This window comes from Pelodiscus sinensis, chromosome 2 (assembly GCF_052426305.1).
Source record: "Pelodiscus sinensis isolate ZL-2025 chromosome 2, ASM5242630v1, whole genome shotgun sequence".
Taxonomy (NCBI): Eukaryota; Metazoa; Chordata; order Testudines; family Trionychidae; genus Pelodiscus; species Pelodiscus sinensis.
Genome location: NC_143053.1, coordinates 204,948,264 through 204,968,375, shown reverse-complemented (window position 1 = coordinate 204,968,375; position 20,112 = coordinate 204,948,264). Strand labels below are relative to the sequence as shown.

The window sequence follows — 20,112 nt, the reverse complement described above, 5'->3', positions numbered from 1 at the left end:
GTTACAGGTTGAAACTCTCTTAACTGGGATTCTCTCATCCGGCAACATCCATGGTCCAGCACAGATGTTGCAGGACCAGAGAGTCCTGATGGAAGGCCAGAAGCAAGGACCCCTGGGGGGCCGTCAGGGCAGTGGGCTGCCCAGAATGAGCTGATGGTGGGGCTGTTCAGCAGCGTTGGAAGACCTGGCAGCCTGTTGGGTCTGGGAGCCATGGTAGCTGTGGCTTGGCAGGGCTTGGAGCCACAGTACGCAGCTACCTGGCAGGTACAAGAGCCATGGTGCGCGGCTTCCCAGTAGGGCCGGGAGCCACGGCAGTGATGGCTGCCCAGTGGGGCTGGCAGGGCAGTGTGGACAACAGGAGGTGGGAGCTGGCTGAGAGGCCGGCGGGCTGGGCCAGTGGCAGAGATCTAGAAATGACCTCCACTGGTCTGGCAAAATCCCACATCCGGACTGGTCAGGGTGCCAAACAGGGAGGTCCAACCTGTACTAATATTTATATTAATGTTTTCAACATATCCAAAAACCCTTAGCAAAATAAGGCCTTCATTGTAATAGATATAGTTGACACATTTTTGCTAAAATAAAAGACTTAGCAATTTCCACACAACTTTTATTGGAAAGGTTTCTGGGTCCAGGTCCCCAGAAGGAGAACGTGTGAGATACTCTCTAGTTGGGTTGGTAGGTACTGGTCTACGATGTGTGATATTAAGGTTGCAGTCATTGATTTGGAGTGGCCTGGGGAAGTACTCTCATGAATCTGGCAAAGCATGGACTTCAACCTGGGTCTTCCACCTCGCTGGTTGGTATCCAAACCAACCACCTGTAGTCACTGTCTTCCATTCTATACCCATACCCAAACACTTTCCCAGTAAAAATATTGTGGAAAGCCCAGCCCAACACTTGAAAACCACCCAGCTATAGCATCATTTTCCCTCCCTCCCTTCCTCTCTCCTTTTGTCTCATATTTACAGTTTCACAGATGTGGAATAAAAGCAGATTACAAAAGTTGCTGTGAAATAGAATTGTCATCTGGTGATGAACTCAAATAATAGGTGCCATGCACTTGCAAGTCCTCTGTCCCAAAGGACTTTAAAATGTTACAATATTTCTCGGTGACTAATCTTTATTCTTTATTTTTTCAAATGTTTCTCTGTGTAGAATCTGAGTATCTCATTGTAATTGTACTTGCATGTACAGATTTGAATATTCTTTAGCTTTAGAACACTTAGAACTAAGTACCAAAAGAACTCTGTGTAATATACATCATAAGAATTATGTAAAGTACATTAAAATAAAAGCCAAATCAAACTCTAATAAGAATAATGAAATCACATAGGCCTTGGTATGGGAAAAGAAAAAGTGAAATACTATAGAGCCAAGAATAGTCAAAATAAAAACAGTATCTATAATAAATAGGTTTTAATGTTTTTTTTCTAAAGCAAGAGAAACCAAATAAGAAAAACTCCGGGGAGAAGCAAGTGGCTTATTGTAGGTGCCATTGTGGCAACATCCAAACTGTGCCTGTTCTTGAAACATGGTGGTAAACATTGATAATGTTTGAACAGATCCTCTTTATGGCCAAGGTTCAAAGAGAGGGAACTTAAGTCAAATGAAGTATTACAGGCTTTGATTAGCAATACTGACTAGCCCTTCTGCTATTTTATTGACAGCTGAGGTAAATTATGCAGAGGAGGCATACTGTCATATTTTCATGTGTATGAAAACAATGGTTACTGATATTAAATGTTTTCCCTACCGTTGTCCCATCACTTTTTTCATTTTCTGTTAAAGTTTGTTTTGTTGTTATACTAAAGAACTTTTGCTATTTGCTTTAATTAATTTTAGCTGTTGCCTTTTATTTCAAGAAGAAAACTTATATACACCTTTTTTTTCCTTCAAAATTGTTCAGCCACCAGCATCTTCACTCCTTCCTCCCACTCTACCAGACAACTGAATGGAAACCAGAGGCGATATTGGAGGGGCAGGGGTGAAAGGCATGTGGGGTCACATTGCTGTGGCTTATACTAAGCATGCTCATGTGGACTGAGCATGCTCAGTAATATCTGCTGAAGCTGCTGTCTTCACTCATTCTCCCCATCCTCCCCCCACCTCCCACTATTAGCAATTATAAGTAATCTGTGATGCACATACTTGTATTTGTAAGCGTAGGTAAGCACACATTACTACCAACCTGTCTCCAATGGCAGCTTCAGAGGCTCAGAAAAATTGCACTAGGATAAAAAGTGACACCATAGTTTAATTCATTAACCTTTTCAAAAGACTTGTGTTCAGATATAGTCACACTACGATACTATCACTCTTTATGGTAAAACCCCTGGCATGATCTCCTTGACGAGTAATTGTTTTGCACCCATCAAGAATGATGAGCTTTTTTGTGCTAACTGATAAGAAGTTTTTGGAAGCATTTCAGTATGAATGCATGAAAACAACTTTTGAAAGTGACTTGGAAGTGAATGACTTTGTCTGTGAGTGTATGTGTGTTTTTTTTAAGAATTATATTAGTTTTTGGGGGTTTTTTTTAATCAAGTGGTTGAAACAAGTGATTTAAGAACTTACAAATCTGACTTCTCCTGCATATGATTACATGTACCATTTACAAGTGAATCTTAAAATAGTACCACTTGTAGTCAGGTTCTAAGATGTCTGAGGGGAAAATCAAACTCTGAGTATTTATTAGTTTTTGACAGGAGCAACGATAAAGCTACGCAGATGGAATTTTTAAAGTAGATGTATACATAACTGCATGACATCGGGTCTTAAAACAGATGAGTTTCCGGATTTAGATCACCCCAGCTGTAAGAGCAGTTCTGTGATTAGTTTGATTGCTCCAATTTTTTTAGTTAAATACTTAGCCAGCCATATATAAATGGTTTCCAGTTCCTTTACTAAGGATGATTGTGGTCACATCTCTAAACCAGGGGTGGGGAACTACAGACAGGGGGCCAGATCCAGCCCCTGGCTACCCTGATCTAGCCCACAAGGCTCAGAACCCCACCCCAGAGCTTGGGGGGCCCCACAAAATCTACTATTCCGCGTTCCCCTAGGCTCTGGTGTGCAAGAGGAATATGGGGAGGCCTCTGTCTGACTTTTCTGTGGTTCAGCGGCCTCGGACTCAGAAAAGGTTCCCTGCCCCTGCTCTAAACAGACATACAAGTTTAGAATCATGGCCCCTGCTTATACTTGAATGACAGAGCATTTGCTTTATTCTGGGGTTGGAGTAGGCTATATTCAGTAATTGCAGCCTACTTTACACCCCCTCCACCCAGGAGAAGAGGCATTAATACAGAATGTTGTAGATTATAATTTCCTGCTCAGTGGTATATGCAACATAGAATCATAGAATCATAGAATAATAGGACTGGAAGGGACCTCGAGAGGTCATCGAGTCCAGCCCCCCGCCCTCAAGGCAGGATCAAGCTCCGTCTACACCATCCCTGACAGATGTCTATCTAACCTGTTCTTAAATATCTCCAGAGAAGGAGATTCCACCACCTCCCTTGGCAATTTATTCCAATATTTGACCACCCTGACAGTTAGGAATTTTTTCCTAATGTCCAATCTAAACCTCCCCTGCTGCACTTTAAGCCCATTACTCCTTGTCCTGTCCTCAGAAACCAAGAGGAACAAATTTTCTCCTTCCTCCTTGTGACACCCTTTTAGATATTTGAAAACCGCTATCATGTCCCCCCTTAATCTTCTTTTTTCCAAACTAAACAAGCCCAGTTCATGAAGCCTGGCTTCATAGGTCATGTTCTCTAGACCTTTAATCATTCTTGTCGCTCTTCTCTGTACCCTTTCCAATTTCTCCACATCTTTCTTGAAATGTGGCGCCCAGAACTGGACACAGTACTCCAGCTGAGGCCTAACTAGTGCAGAGTAGAGCGGCAGAATGACTTCACGAGTTTTGCTTACAACACACCTGTTGATACAACCTAGAATCATATTTGCTTTTTTTGCAACAGCATCACACTGTTGGCTCATATTCAACTTGTGGTCCACTATGACCCCTAGATCTCTTTCCGCCATGCTCCTTCCTAGACAGTCGCTTCCCATCTTGTATGTATGGAACTGATTGTTCCTTCCTAAGTGGAGCACTTTGCATTTCTCCTTATTAAACCTCATCCTGTTTACCTCTGACCATTTCTCTAACTTGCTAAGGTCATTTTGAATTATGTCCCTATCCTCCAAAGAAGTTGCAACCCCACCCAGTTTGGTATCATCTGCAAACTTAATAAGCGTACTCTCTATCCCAATATCTACATCATTGATGAAGATATTGAACAGTACGGGTCCCAAAACAGACCCTTGAGGAACTCCACTTGTTATCCCTTTCCAGCAGGATTTAGAACCGTTAACAACAACTCTCTGACTACGGTTATCCAGCCAATTATGCACCCACCTTATCGTGGCCCTATCTAAGTTATATTTGCCTAGTTTATCAATAAGAATATCATGCGAGACCGTATCAAATGCCTTACTAAAGTCTAGGTATATGACATCCACCGCTTCTCCCTTATCCACAAGGCTTGTTATCTTATCAAAGAAAGCTATCAAATTAGTTTGGCATGACTTGTTCTTCACAAACCCATGCTGGCTATTCCCTATCACTTTATTACCTTCCAAGTGTTTGCATATGATTTCCTTAATTACCTGCTCCATTATCTTCCCTGGGACAGACGTTAAACTGACCGGTCTGTAGTTTCCTGGGTTGTTCTTATTCCCCTTTTTATAGATGGGCACAATATTTGCCCTTTTCCAGTCTTCTGGAATTTCCCCTGTCTGCCATGATTTTTCAAAGATCATAGCTAAAGGCTCAGATACCTCCTCTATCAGCTCCTTGAGTATCCTGGGATGCATTTCATCAGGACCTGGTGACTTGCTGACATCTAACTTTCCTACGTGATTTTTAACTTGTTCTTTGTGTATCCTATCTTCTAAACTTACCCTCTCTCTGCTTGTATTCACTACGTTAGGCACACCTCCAGACTTCTCGGTGAAGACCGAAACAAAGAAGTCATTGAGCATCTCTGCCATTTCCAAGTTCCCTGTTACTGCTTCTCCCTCCTCACTAAGCAGTGGGCCTACCCTGTCCATTGAATAGGGGAATTCAATGTTAGACCTCATCTTGGCAGATAAAAAGGAGCCATGCACAGAACAAAAAAATAATGATAGCTTAGGTACAAGTGATCATGATTGGATTACATCTGTAACATGCAAATATCATAAAGTACAAAGTTATTTTTATATATATATATATATATATATATATATTTGGTGGTTTAAAAGGGCCACTTTCACAAAACACTTATGAGATGAATCTGCTTGGAGGAAGAATTTAATCAGAAAAATGTGAATGATGAATGGGAATTATAGAAGAACAATTTATTAAATGCTCCAAAAACCACAATTCCATAATTGAGTAAGAACTGACAGGTTTAGCGTTAAGGGCAGTAAATTATCAAAGATATTAAGAAAAAAATCCTAAAAATAGAAATGGTAGAATTCTCAATAATAATGCAGAAAAGACAGATAAACATTTCTGTTCTATATTTGGGGAAAAGATGATAATCATATTTTGTGATAAGTCTTTCTGTTTCACTAGCATCTCAGAAGGCTGTGAAAGAGTAGCTACTTAGATTAGACATATTTGAATCAGCAAGTTTGAAAAACATACATGAAAGTTTTAAAAAAAGATGGCTAAGGAGGTTGCTATATCATTAACATTGATTCTTAATAAGTTTTGGAACATCAGGAAGTTGCAGAAAACAGGAAGAAAACTAATGATCTGCCAGTACAGGTTGAATCTCTCTGGTCCAGCAACATCTGTGGTTCAGCATGATGCTAGTTAGCTGGATATCCACTTTTCATGGGTGTTGTCAAGTTTCCCATGGCCCCATAGTTTGTTTACAGTCACCAGTCCTAGCTCTTAGGGTTCTGTGCTGTTATTTAGCTCTAATTTACTCCCAAAATGTCTTCTAATAGCCTAGTTAGCAGTGGAAGTGTTGGTAATGCTGCTAGACAATATTAAACTCCCATGGTTCGGCAAATTCTTTGGTTCAGCAGTGGTCAGGTCACCAGGATGCAGGACTATAGAGGTTCAACTTGTATTTAAAAAAAATAAATGTGATGACTTGGCTAATTTATATGCCCGTCATTCTGATGTTGATGATGGACAAGATAATGTAGACGCTTATATGGGTCTCAATTAATAAATTATTAAAGGAGGCTAATATGCAAATCAGCACAGGCTTATGGAAAATTAAGCCTGCCAAACTAACTTGATATCTTTTTTTTTTAATGAGATACCTTGATCAACCAAACTTGTTAAGTATTAATAGAATGCAATTAAACTTCTGTAAGGCATTTGACTTGGTAATATACAACATTACCAAGATGTAAAATGAATATGCCTCTTATTAATCATGAACTAAAATGTAATTGTCTTTGTCTTTGAGGAATCATCATTGTATATCTCTTTATGGTGAGGTCTGGCTGGAATTGGTTCTTGCCCCTGTACTATTAAACATTGTTTATCAGTGACCTGGAAGTAAACATAAAACAATCTCTGATAAAGTTTGTAAATGATACAATGTGGGGTGTGGGAAATAAGTAATGAAGAATACAGGTGACAAAGTACAGAGCAATCTGAATTGCTTGGAAACTTGGCACAAGCAAATACAGGAAACCCCCAACATGTGACCGACCGTATTCCAACAGCCCCCCGCCACTTACAACCATTTTTGAAAGTGCAGGAGGGGCAGAAAACCTCCGACTTACGTCCTTGGCCTGCATTTATGACGGTGCCTATTGTAAATGAGGGTTCGAGTTACAATGACCCTGACTTGTGACGCTTCCCCAGGAGCCAATAGCGTTGCAAGTTGGGGTCCACCTACACTATGTGTTTTAATATGGCTAAATGTAAATCTATACAGATAGGAATAAAAAATGTTGCCCATGCTTAGAGAGTGGGGGACTCTACCTGGGAAGAAATGACGTTAAAAAAATTGGCAGTTGTGGTGGATAATCAGCAGTACAGGAGCTCCGATGTGACGTTGTCAATAAAAGGGCTAATCCTTGGATACACAAGCAGGGGAATTTCAAGTTGGAGTAGAGGCTATTCTACCTTTTGTATTTGGCACTGATGTGACTGCTGCTGGACTACTGGTGTCCACAATTTGGGAGGATGTTGATAAATTAAGAGAAAGTTCAGAGAAGCCATGAGAATGATTGAAAGACTGGAAAGCATGGTGTATTGCGATTCAGCTCTCTGCGTGTCTATTTAGCTTAACAGAAAGAAGGTTAAGGGGTGACTTGATTACAGACTATAAGTACTATAAGTACCTATATATGAGACAAATAATTGATAATAGGATAGATATAACAGCACCCAGTGGCTTGAAGTTGCAGCTAGACAACTTTTGACTGGAAATAAGATATCAATTTTTAAGAGTGACAGCAATTAATTGATGCAACAATATACCAAAAGTTATGATGGAGTTTCCATAACTGGCTTTTTTTTAAGGTGCTGTGGGAATTATTGTGGTGAAGTCCTGTAGCCTGGGTTATACGGGTTGTTAGACCAGATGATCACAATGGTCCCTTCTGCCCTTGAATCTGACCTCCTTATTAAACAGCAGCATGCCAAGTCACAGTAAGTCAGGTTTACTCTGATGTAAGAGCGTCCACACACAAATGTAGCCATACTTAGAGAGTGGGGGACTCTACCTGGGAAGAAATGACGTTTCTTCACACACAAAGTTGCATCTGTTTAACTAAATCAGTGTAAAATCAAGCTTTAAGACACATGGGCTTGATGGCACTGGAATTGAGGGCATCCAGCACCTTGCAGGCATGCTTGGAATTGAGCACTACTCCTCAACTCAGACTCCCTCTCAGTCCCCAGGGCATGTCTGACTTATCAATGACAGTTTCTTTGCTATGCAGAGTCTTAGGAACTATATGGACAATACCTTCTGGAGGTTCCTACAGCTAGTAGATCAACTTAGAGTATTTTACAGCTTGCCCAAGTTTCTGTGTTGTACATGTCTAAAGCTAGTTTCCTTATCTGGATAAGGAAAGAAGTTAAACGCTGTGGAAGTTCCAAGATGACCACAGATTTCTCACTTGCACTACCTCTTTTTTCTATAGCTAAATTTAGAGTTTTCAACAGAAACACAGATTCCTCTATTTCCCACATAAAAATAAGTGTCCAGGCACATCTGCATATTGCATATTTTATCTGATTTTAGACTGAGCAGGAAATCCTCCTTCTGGTGAGGGAAAAAAATATGAAACTTGTAGCATGAAATTACTTTTATTATACCAGAAGTGTACCTTTGTCTCCCTTTTAGTACAGACTCTGCTCTCTTTAATTAAAACTCATATTTTCAGATTATGTCCCACTTCTAAAGATATCAAGTTTTGCAGTAATTTGGGAGAAATTCTGAAGACTCTAAACATGACAGCAGAGATACTAAATATTTATGCTCCTAAAACCACCCAGGATTTTCTCTTATCACATTTCTCAGAATCATGTGTCATGTATCAGTCAAAATTACTAAAAATACTATAATACATAATATCCCAGATATTTTAAGATCATTGATCCTTTTAGGGCTTGAGTAAATATAGGCATGCTGAGAACCAAATTCAGTATTTATCTACAGATCTTGAAATCCAGAGAAACCCCATTGCAACCTATCTGGGGTTAGTCTGAATTTGCAACACTGTAACTGTGTGCAGAACTGGCTGCCTGCGTTTAATGTTGCTATCTTATTTAAAACATACACGGGGAAAGAGTATGAATTATGGGATCAGATTATGAACACACAGAAAGGGACTCCTGAATCTTTACTATTCCTTCTCTTGCCCCAGATTTAACTCAATAGGAGGCAGAGAGGAAGTGAGATCGTGGTCCCATGTTCTCTCCACGTTGGCCTACAGAGTAAGGTAAGCATGCCAGGAGGAGCAGCCTTGGGAGTGACTGCGCCTGTGGCACAGTCCCTGTTCATGCTCACTGAACTGTGGTGCACCTACTTGCCACAAGCCACAAAGAAGGCTTTGTCCAAATGGCCCAGTCTCGTCTTATGAATTTTTGTTGAAAAGGTTTTGCACGTTTCCTAATTTGGTACAGCCAATGATCTCAATTTGTTTTATCTTTCAAACCAGGAGGGGTAAGATAGGAACTTACCCTATTACAAATTGTGTCATGTCAGAAAACACCCAGAAAACAGTTTCATAACATATCTTAGAGTGGTAGTTCCAAGTCTGAAAACTGCTGCACTCTCTTTTTTCCGCACTTGGCTCCTCCTAAACATCAACTGCACTCACACATTTCACAGTTATTTAGATACCTCTTCTTGCAGATTTACTAGGTGTCATTAGCAATATTTTTCACAAAGGTTTGCTTTCAGCCCTTAAATTTAGATAAGGATAGTGACTGAGCAAATGGAATAGTGTGATATACATTTATAACCTTCTATATTTTCACTGTAATCTGGCACGTTTATGGCTTTCAATGGTCCATTTTCATGTAAAACTCAATATTGTATTTCTTATTAAACAACACTAGGCATTAAAGACCCTTTCAGATTTAGGAGATTCATAACGCTGGAATGTGGGGGGTATTTTGGCTTCTAGTTTTCTGCTTTGAACTGGGCCATTGTTGGTAGAGGTACTGTGTCATTGTCATCTGCTGCCTTTTGGTGGGCTATATGAAATAAAATGATGGTCTCAGTCACTTTTCTAGTGAACAGTTGACATGTTAGGTCATTTATAATGAGATATACATAGAGTTACCTTGTATTTAACATGTCTAGTAGGATTTTTTTTCCTGGGCCTTTGTGAGGCCTTTAATAAAGTGACTGCTAGTATTATAATGTGACTTTTCATAATTTTTGTTTTTAACTCTTGATGTTAAAAGTGATGTTGATCTTATGGCAAAGTTGAGACTACAGTTTCCCTGCTCCATTGAATTTGGCATATGGAATTAGGCAGAAGCTCATATTAAAGTTTAATAAACAAAGCTGTTTTTGTATAAATTAAATCAGCAAATTGATAGTAATAAGTATCCTGAATACCTAATATTGAATTATGTGGGCAAATTTCTATCTGAGTAATTTGAGTCAAAGTCTGAGTTAATAGTAAGGTGTGGAATTCCTATGACAGAGTTATGGTTATGTTTTAATAAATAACAAAATGTCATCTTGATGGGAAATAATCGTTGTTATTTCTGGATCTATTTTTTATAATGACGAAGATTATTGTTCTGGTAGATGTAGAAGAGGAAAGGGTCACCTTTTTCTGCCTCTTCCTTGACATATGATGTGTTTAAATCTCTTGTAGGCATTTTTTAGTTGCTGTCAGAAAAACAGACTTTGACTCCCTTAGGGAACTGATAGGCAGGATCCCCTGGGAGGCTAATATGACCGGGAAAGGAGTCCAAAGAGCTGACTAAATTTTAAAGAAGCCTTATTGAGGGTACAGGAACATAACATCCTGATGCGCAGAAAGATTAGCAAATATGGTAAGTGACTAGCTTGGCTTAACAGAGATCTTGTGTATACTACCGTGGGTCATCAACCTAAGTTATAGAACTTCAACGATGTGACACATTTGAAATTGACGTACTTAGGTCTGCTTATTGTGTTATCTTTACCGTGGTAAGTCAACAGTAGATGCTCTTCCATCGACTCCCCTTTGGTACTCCACCAAAACGAGAAGACTAAGTCGATGGGAGAATGTTTAGAGGTCAGTTTACCATGTCTATAAGGGTATGTCTACACTTGCACCCTAGTTTGAATTAGGGATGCAAATGTAGGCATTCGAAATAGTCAATGAAGCGGGAATTTAAATATCCCGTGCTTCATTAGTATGATCTCGCCAGCGCATTACTCCGATCAACAGCTTTCAAAAGTGAAAGTGCACGCTGGGACGCGTTAGTTCAAACCAAACTGCTTGGTTCAAACTAACATTACTCCTCATTTTTTGAGGAGTAACGTTGGTTTGAACTAATGCGTCCTGGTGCACACTTTCACTTTCAAAAGCTGTTGATTGGAGTAATGCGCCGGCGAAATCATGCTAATGAAGCACAGGATATTGACTAATTCGAATGCCTACATTTTCATCCCTAATTCAAACTAGGGTGCAAGTGTAGACATACCCTAATAGACACAATATATTGATCTCTGCCTGTCAATCGAGCCCATAGTGAAGACATGCCCAGAGAAATCTTCAGTGAGCTTCAACATAAGAAGGAAGATTATAGGAAGTAGGAATGTGGAATGATGACTAGGGAGGAGTATAAAAATTGTGCTTGCGTCTGAAGGGGTGTAATCAGGAAGGCCAAAGCACAATTGGAGTTGTAGCTAGAAAGGAATGTGAAAGGTTTCTACAGGCATGATAGCAAAAAGAAGGTGGTCAGAGAAAGTATAGAACCTTTTGTGAATGGGGGAGGCACGTCAATGACAGATGATATGGAAAAGTGCTCAATGGCTTTTTTTGGTCTTGATCTTTACAGACAAGGTCAGTTCTCAGACTGCTGCATTGGGCAGCACAGTATGGAAGGGAGGTGAGAAGCCCTTAGTTGTGAAAGAACAGGTTAACGTCTGTTTAGAAAAGCTGGACATTTACATGTCTGTGGGGCCTGATCTAAGGCATCCAAGGCTGCTGAGGGAGTTGGTTGATGTGATTGCAGAGCCACATTGGCCATTATTTTAGAAAATGGGAGTGGTTCTGTACGACTGGAAAAAGGCAAATGCAGTGCCCATCTTTTTTAAAAAAAGGGAAGAAGGCATATCCAGGGAACTGCAGATGGGTCAACCTTGCCTGAATCCCCAGAAAAATCATGGAGCTGGACCTAATAAATCCATTTGGAAGCACTTGGAGGAGAAGAAGGTGACCAGGGACAGTCAACATGGATTCACCTGACGAATCTGATTGCCTTCTATGATAAAGTAACTGGCCCTGTAGATATGGTGAAAGCGGTGGATGTGATGATACCTTGATTTTAGCTAAGCTTTTAATATGGTTTCCTTCAGTATGCTTGGCAGCAAGTTAAAGAGCTATGGACTATAAGCTGTTTTAGATCACCACTACTAAATGGGTAGTGATCAATGGCTTGATTTCTAGCTGGTATCTGGTATCAAGCAGAGTGCCCCAGGGGTTGGTCCTGTTCAACTTCTTCCCTGACCTCACTCCTTCCACTTGAGGCTCTGCCTTTCTGGGGACACACAGACAGGCTCCCCCAAACCTTGCTTGGGGGCCCCCTGGAAGCTGTTGGCTCCCTGCCTAGAGATTACAATAAACAAGAAGCTGGATGGGAGTCTACAGTGTGCCCATATTGTCAAAAAGGCTAATGGTATATTGGGCTACATTAGGAAGAGCATTGCCAGCAGATCTAGATAAGTGATTATTCCCCTTTATTCACACTGGTGAGGCCACATCTGGAGTTTTGTGTCCAATTCTGCACCCTCCCACCCATTACAGAAAGGATGTGGACGCATTGGAGACAGTCCAGCAGAGGGCAATGAAAATGATTAGGGGGCTGGAGCACATGACTTATGAGGAGAGCCTCAGGGATTTGGGCTTGTTTAGTCTGCAGAAGAGAAGAGTGAGGCGTGAAGGGAGATTTGATAGCAGCCTTTAACTACCTAAAGGGAGGTTTCAAAGAGTATGGAAGAGGCTGTTCTCAGTAGTGACGGATGGCAGAATGAGGAGCAATGGACTCAAGTTGCAGTGGGGGAGGTCTAGATTGTCTATTAGGAAAAACTATTTCACTAGGAGGGTGGTGAAGCACTGGAATGGGTTACCTAGGGAGATGGTAGAATCTTCATCCTTTAAGGCTTTTCAGATCAGGCTTCACAAAGCCCTGGCTGGAATGATTTAGTTGGGGTTGGTCCTGCTTTGCGGGAGGAGGGGGTGAAGTTGGACTAGATGACCTCCTGAGTTTTCTTTCATCTCTAATCTTCTATGACTCTAAGATTATCACAGTTCCTTTCAGGCATAAGTAACATGGTCTAATTCATCTGATAAAACTGTGCCCTGAATTTACATGAGAAAAGTGCATTGAAAAAAAAGAGAGAAGATAAGCTTGTCCAATCCATCCCCAAAGCTGCTCAGCATCAAGTAACAATAAGACATACTGCCTACCGTCACCTTGACTCCATTAAAAATATTATGACATTGTTTTTTTTACTCTCCTACATTTTTGCCTGTCAAGCTTCTGTGCTAAAGGGTTCTATTGTTTCCCTAGGATTTCTGGTAGTAGTTTGAAAACTACTGCTGATTTAGTGACAATGTGACCTATGTCAGGGCTTATCTGATGAACTCATGCTTTGAATGTTTCTTTTCTAAGCTGCCATGCTAATACTTTTCTCAATTTTCTACTCTAATGTCAGAATAATTATATTTAAGTCTCAGGGCAATCTTCTGTGCTCAGTATGTGTTGAAAAGATTTATTTGCATTTCTATCCTGAATAAATTAAAATGATTTTGTTGGAAATAGCTTCATAGGAATTGAGTGTTTATATCTTTCAATTCCCGCTCAGATTTTCTAATCTGGTGGAAATGTTAACAGTTTAGAGGAAAGGGAAATGCAAATGTCTCATATGCATGCATTGATCAAGTCCCTGGGGGTTCTTGGAAAGATAAGATTACTTATTAATTTCTGAGAAATTACTAATATTGCTAATCCCAGTTTCAAATACTGTACTGGATTCTGTATCACTATTTTATTTCATCTTCATTGATAAGAAATGGGTATTTTTTTAAATCCTAGATTGTAGTAACACCATTAAGAATATTGATCAAATACTTATAAGAATAATCTTAAAATAGTGTAGCTTTCCAGAAATTAGACAAGCAATTCTAGTACGTGACATGGAAATACACTAATACAATTTGAACCCCTCTACTCCGGAACCCTTGGGATGTGATCAGTTTTAAATGAGAGAATTTTCTGCATTACTGACACTTCCACTGCTTACTGAGCTGTTTAGAGGACATTTAGGGGTAAATTAGAGCTAAATAACAGCATTGAACACTGAAAGCCAGGACTGGTGGCTATAACCAAACTTTATGGAACTACAGGAAACTTGGCCATGCTTATGAAAAGTAGACATCCAGTTAACTAAGATCTTTCTGGATGAGGAATGTTTCTGGATGACAGAGTTCTGGATTAGAGAGCTTCAACCTTAAAATGAAAAGGCTTACCTTTCTGCATATAAATTTCAAATATTGTACTATACTGAATATCTTGCAAGTTTATTACATACAACTACTACGGCGTGAACCTCTCTAGTCTGGCACTCTCTGGAAACATCCATTGTCTGGCATGATTTTAGTTAGCCTGATGTCCACTTATCATGGGCGTGTCCAAGCTTCCCACGGTCTCAAAGTTTTTTTGTATAGCTACCAATCCTAGCTCTACAGTGTTCTGTGTAGTTATTTAGCTTTAATTTACCTCTAGATGTCTTCTAAGAGCCCAGTAAACAGTGGAAGTGGGGGTAATGCTTCTAGACAATATTGACCTTCCATGGTCCAGAAAATTGTCTGATTCAGCACTGATCAGGTCCTGAGGGTGTAAGACCTGAAAGGAAGAAAGGTTTAACCTGCAGTGAGATTTTTCATCTCCTCTGGACTTTTCCATTAAATGGTATGACTGGACCTTAAATATCAATCTTTTCCATTAGTATTTAAATATTTACAAGTACTATACAGTTATTTGCTATTCAAACTAGATAACTTCCCAATTTTCTAGAATAGTCAATATTGATGATATTATAAATAGTAAATACTTCCTCGTTGACTAATCTGTGGGTTGCCTATTAGTTTAAAAAAACATAATGTTTTCAATATGAGTAAGATTTTAGGATTGCAACAGTTTTCTCTCTTCAGAATAATTTGCTATGCTGTACAGTATATAGTATTGTGCCCTCCTTCCTAATTCTCTTTTCTATCCTACTTTACACTGAAATAGCACAGCGCACACACCTCATTTTTTTAAAAGTTGTAGTGCTGGTGCAAACTGGGTATAATGTTGGTTGAAATTGTATGTTAAAACTTAAAAAACAATGAATAAATGGTTGCTCATTATTATCCTGTTATGCTTAAATGTACAAGGAATTCAACAGTATCCTTAAATTAATATACTGAAGTATGACCCAGTTTATTAAATTAAATGCTCATACATAATATGCCATTATATACAGATTTGTAGTCAGAAGCCTCTAGAAATATTTACCATTGTATGATTCGATCATTTAAACTTGCACTGTCACACTCCAAATGCAAAATCATTTAGGAAGGTATTTTTAATGGGGGGGAGGCATCCTTATTTTCTTAAATAGTGTTTGATAATTTATATGTGAAAAAGTACTTGACGGTGCCACTGCAGTGACGGCTGTTCCTAGGGTTGCCAGATGTCTGGTATTGACCTGGACAGTCCGGTATTTTCGCCTCCTGTCTGGTTAAAAAATTCAGAAAATACTGGACACCTGAAATGTCTGATATTTCTGATTTTTTTTCCTAGCCAGGAGGCGAAAATACTGGACACCTGGCAACCCTACAACACATTTGGCAATTGGACCCAGCACCCGGCCCCCCATCCCAGGACCCCCTGCTTACCTGATTCCGCAGGGAAGCTGCGTTCTGGCTCCATCAAGAAAACAAAATGGCTGCTGGCAAAAAGCCTAAAGAACTGAAGCAAGGGGAAGCAAGGGCTCAACCACTCCACTCTTGCTATCCCTATTCTGACTCTGCATGCACTTAAAGCTGTTTTAATGTTGTTTTATTTTTTTTTGCTCAACAACTTTGGTCTTCCCTCTTTTTCCCCCCCTCAACAGAATTTTTTCCCCGATGTTGTTTTTTTGGGTGTGTGTGTGTATGGGGGGAGGTGTTTGGTATTTTTCGTTAAACCATCTGGCAACCCTACCTGCTCCACTCACAGAGGAGGCTCGCGAGCTGACAAACTTGTCCCCACACACGCCAAATTCGGGGCTCTGGCCTCCGCCTTGCTGCTTTCCCGTTGCACTGCCCCAAGAAGCGTGGCAACACAAGCTCCAGCGTGCCGCCAACTAGCTGGCAGCCTGGGATGCTGTGGGGCCAGGAGGAGAGAGTGGGGCCAAGGAGGCTGCTGGCTGGGGCTCGTCCTGGGGAATGAAGTTAAAGGCACTAAGGGAAGAAGTGGCTTGGCTAGAAAAGGAACCCAGGAATCCTGCTTCCCAGAATCTCTTCCTTTCTCCTGCCTGCCCCACCAAGCACCAGCTGCCACAGTCCTCTCAGAGCTGAGACTGGAACCCCCAAATCTAACCAACAAACCCACTGCCCACCTACAGGAAAGGAACCAGAAGTTCTAATGCCCAGTTCCTTACTTTAAACTAGTGCCCCTGTCCTCCTCCAGAACCAGCCATCCCCAGCCCTCCTGCTCTAACCAAATGTACCCACCCCTCCCCTAGAGCCAGACACCCCACTCCCCTGCCCTTCCCCTCCTGCAGCACCGGGACATAAGCTAGTGGGGTGGAGGGAAATGCAGTGACTCCGTGGGAGGAGCCAACCCCCCTGCACACACACATTGGACCTGCCCTGTGTCTCACTGGAGCTGCTGCCACTGCAGGCACACGCTTTTCTTTCCAGGTGCTGGGGCGTGTGTGCAGAGCAGCTGTTAATATTGGGGCATGTGGATCTGAATGCTCAATTTGAGTGACAGGCATATGCCCTGTCCTCTCCCCAATCCTCTCTACAGGGCAAAATCCTGGACATTTATAGCCATTTAACAAAGCTGGCCAGCTGGAGATTTAATAAGTGAAAAGGTGGACATGTCCAGGAAAAAATGGACATATAGTAACTCTATGCTCTTACCCAATGCTCTTCCCCTCCTGCAAAGCCAGGGACATAACCTAGCGTGGTGGAGGGTAATGCGGTGACTCGATGGAAGGAGCCAACTGCCCCCCCCCCCCCACACATACACATCAGATCTGTCCTGGGTCTTACCGGAGCTGCCACCATTTCAGTCCTGCGCTTTTCTCTCCAGGTGCTGGGGCACGTGCACAGAGCAGCTGTTAACGTCCGAGTGCGTGGCTATGAATGTTCAATTTGAGTGACAGCCACATGCCCTGCCTCCTCCCCAATCTCCTTTGCAGGGCAAAATCCCAGAAATTTTTAGCCATTTAAATAAGCCATCCAGATGGAGATTTAATAAGTGACAAGGAGGATATGTCCAGGAAAACCCTTTTTTAGGGTAACCCTAAAAATCAAAGGCGCTTCAGGGAAAACGATGGACAGCAAGTTCTGCCGGGATAAGGCACATGGTAAACAGGGGAATTTGGACATACATCTTTCTCACTTGGAAAAATTATTAAAATATCAACATATTCATATTCCTCTGCTTCTGAGAATTTCGAAGCAGGATTGGCTAGCTTTCAGGATCTCCTCCAGTAAAGCTTTACCAATGTAATATCACAGAAGACAGAGTCAGATTATTAGCTGGTATGGATCAGCAAGCAACATTGTCTTCTACTGACATATGATGATTTTCAACAACTGAGAACCTGGATCTAAGGGTACGTCTAGACTACCGCGTTTTGTCGACGGAAGTTGTATCGACAGATACTGTCGACAAAACTTCCGTCGACAATTTGCATCCAGACACATGGAGTTCTGTCGACAAAGCAAGCCGCTTTGTCGACAGAACTCCGTAGTCTGGATGCAGTGTTACAGGCAATAACACCTTCTGTCGACAGAGTTCTGTCGACAGAAAGTGTTATGCCTCGTAAAATGAGGTATACCAGCGTCGACAAAACCGCGGAGTTCTGTCGACGTTATGTCGACAGAACTCCGCGGTAGTGTAGATGCTGGTATTGTTTTGTCGACAAAAGTCCACTTTTGTCGACAAAACTAGGTAGTCTAGACACACCCTAAGAATTGTAATTTGTAGATAACCCAGGATTTTTCAGGGAACTATAGAGCTGTTTGCATATGCCCATTTAAGAGGGGCAAACTCATTCTGATATGCTTCTTTGAAGGTAAAGGAAAAACAATACCTTGAACTTTATAAATGGCTATTCTTCTGAGTTAACAATCTTCTAGAATTTTAAGAGAGAAGTAGAAGAACTGCTTCAATTGTTCTCAGTTACTGTTTGAGTGTGTAGAGATTTGATCATTCCTCTCTGCAGCAGAATGTACAATTTTAGGAGTAGGTATGGAGTTTTCTGTGGCATGGGCTCAAGATCAACATCAACTGGAATTCCCAAGCTATGGCTATCTTGAACCTTGACTTGGTTCTCAGATGACTGCAATTTTAATTAGCAGATAGTTATTTTTAATAAATCTGAGAAATTTGTTTTTTTAAGATGAGATTCCATGTGGCTTATTCTTTGCTAATTTCTAGAAACTCTTGAATAGAAAAGGCTGTCCGCATCCCAAAACTTGACCCCATTTTCTCCTCTCCTAAAGAGTTTTAGCATCAATATGCAGAACTAAAATAACTTCTTTAAAAGAACTTTCAGAGACCCTTTTTCTTCAGCCAGTTTTTCAAACTGGGAAGATACTGTAGGTGGACTTCAATGCTGTCTAATTTTTCTGTTGGTTTCAGTGTACTCTGGGTCATAGAATCAATCGAACTCCAGAATAGAATTTGGCTGATTAGAAATAGGCTATGATCTAGCTAATTAACTAACAACCAGCAATAGGAAACCTAGAGAGATTCAGATGAGCAAGTTGATAAAACTGCACCTCTTGCTCAGTAGCTTTGCTCTTGCACTGAATTGTATTTGCAGTGTTAACATCTGTGAACAGTAGGGTGTAAATCTAATTGTTAATTGTTTGCACCCTCCAAAACTAATTGGGCGATGTGGGACAGACTCCTACGGCAGATTACTGGCTCCTGGGTAGGTCACGTACATCACAGTGTTCACTCAGTCTTGCAGATGTGAATAAATTACAGATCCCTTTATTTTTCTCTTAGCTGGGATCACAGGTATATAGGGCAATGTAAAAAGAAGAGCTCTAAGAGAGAATCACAATAAAATATAAAAAATACTGTAAGAAAACCTACTTAGTTGTAAAAACTTGGTAGGATATGAGTAATAAAAACTATTTGGTATTGAAAAAGTAGAATTTCATAGTCAGTGGTTAAAGAAATATCTTGTACCTTAAATTTTAAATGGTTCCGTATCACTAATAAGATTTTTTTGCACAGGGGGTGGCTGTGTTAGTCTGTAACTAAAAAAATCTTAAAAAATAACAATGGTCCTGTAGCGCCTTAGGGTATGTCTAGACTACATGGCTCCGTCGACAAAGCCGTGTAAACTAGTTTACCCGGCATAGGCAAAGAAGCAGGGATTTAAATAATCCCCGCTTCATTAAAATAAACATGGCCGCCGTGCTCTGCCGACAATCAGCTGATCCGGCACAGCGTGGTAGTCTAGAGATGGATCGGTCGGCTGTGGAAGCCTTTGCCAACCTATCCCTTATGCCGTGTGAAACGAGGCTTACAGGATCTGTCGGCAAAGGTTTCCCAAGCTGACCGATCTGCATCTAGACTACCGAGCTGTGCCGGATCAGCTGATTGTCACACAGCACGGTGGCCATGTTTATTTTAATGAAGCGGGGATTATTTAAATCCCTGCTTCTTTGCCTATGCCGGGTAAACTAGTTTACACGGCTTTGTCGACAGAGCCATGTAGTCTAGACATACCCTTAGAGCCTTACAAAAATATATAAATAATATTGTGAGCTTTTGTGGGCACAACCTACTTCTTCAGATGACAAATATGGAGCCCAGAGTTTGAAATATAAAGCAGAGAAAGGGGAAGGGGGGGGGGAGAGAGAGAGACAGAGAGAGAGAGAGAGAACCTTGTTAATTAAAGTGTCTATGCTAAATGAAGCTAATAGTGTAGGCTGTAAGTGCCTGATACTTAGATTTTGATGTCATTTCAGTGTTGAATATAATGGCCCATCCAGTTCATGTCGTTGTTCATTTGTATTTGTATATTGGCCAGGCTGTATATTACCTAAATTGGACAGTCTCTACGACAAAGGATTAATGGACATAAATCAGATATTTGAAATGGTAACACACAGAATCCTGTCAGG

General features: G+C 40.8%; 1 long non-coding RNA gene across 1 annotated transcript in view; it reads left to right on the top strand.

Annotated features, from left to right (window-relative positions):
• Positions 1–19,823, top strand: part of LOC149525421 (uncharacterized) — a 110,798-nt gene extending 90,975 nt beyond the window's left edge. Inside the window, exon 4 of the long non-coding RNA XR_016348958.1 lies at positions 15,551–19,823. This is a non-coding gene — a long non-coding RNA (uncharacterized LOC149525421). The remainder of the gene's footprint in view (positions 1–15,550) is intronic.
• The last annotated feature ends 289 nt before the right edge of the window (positions 19,824–20,112 follow it).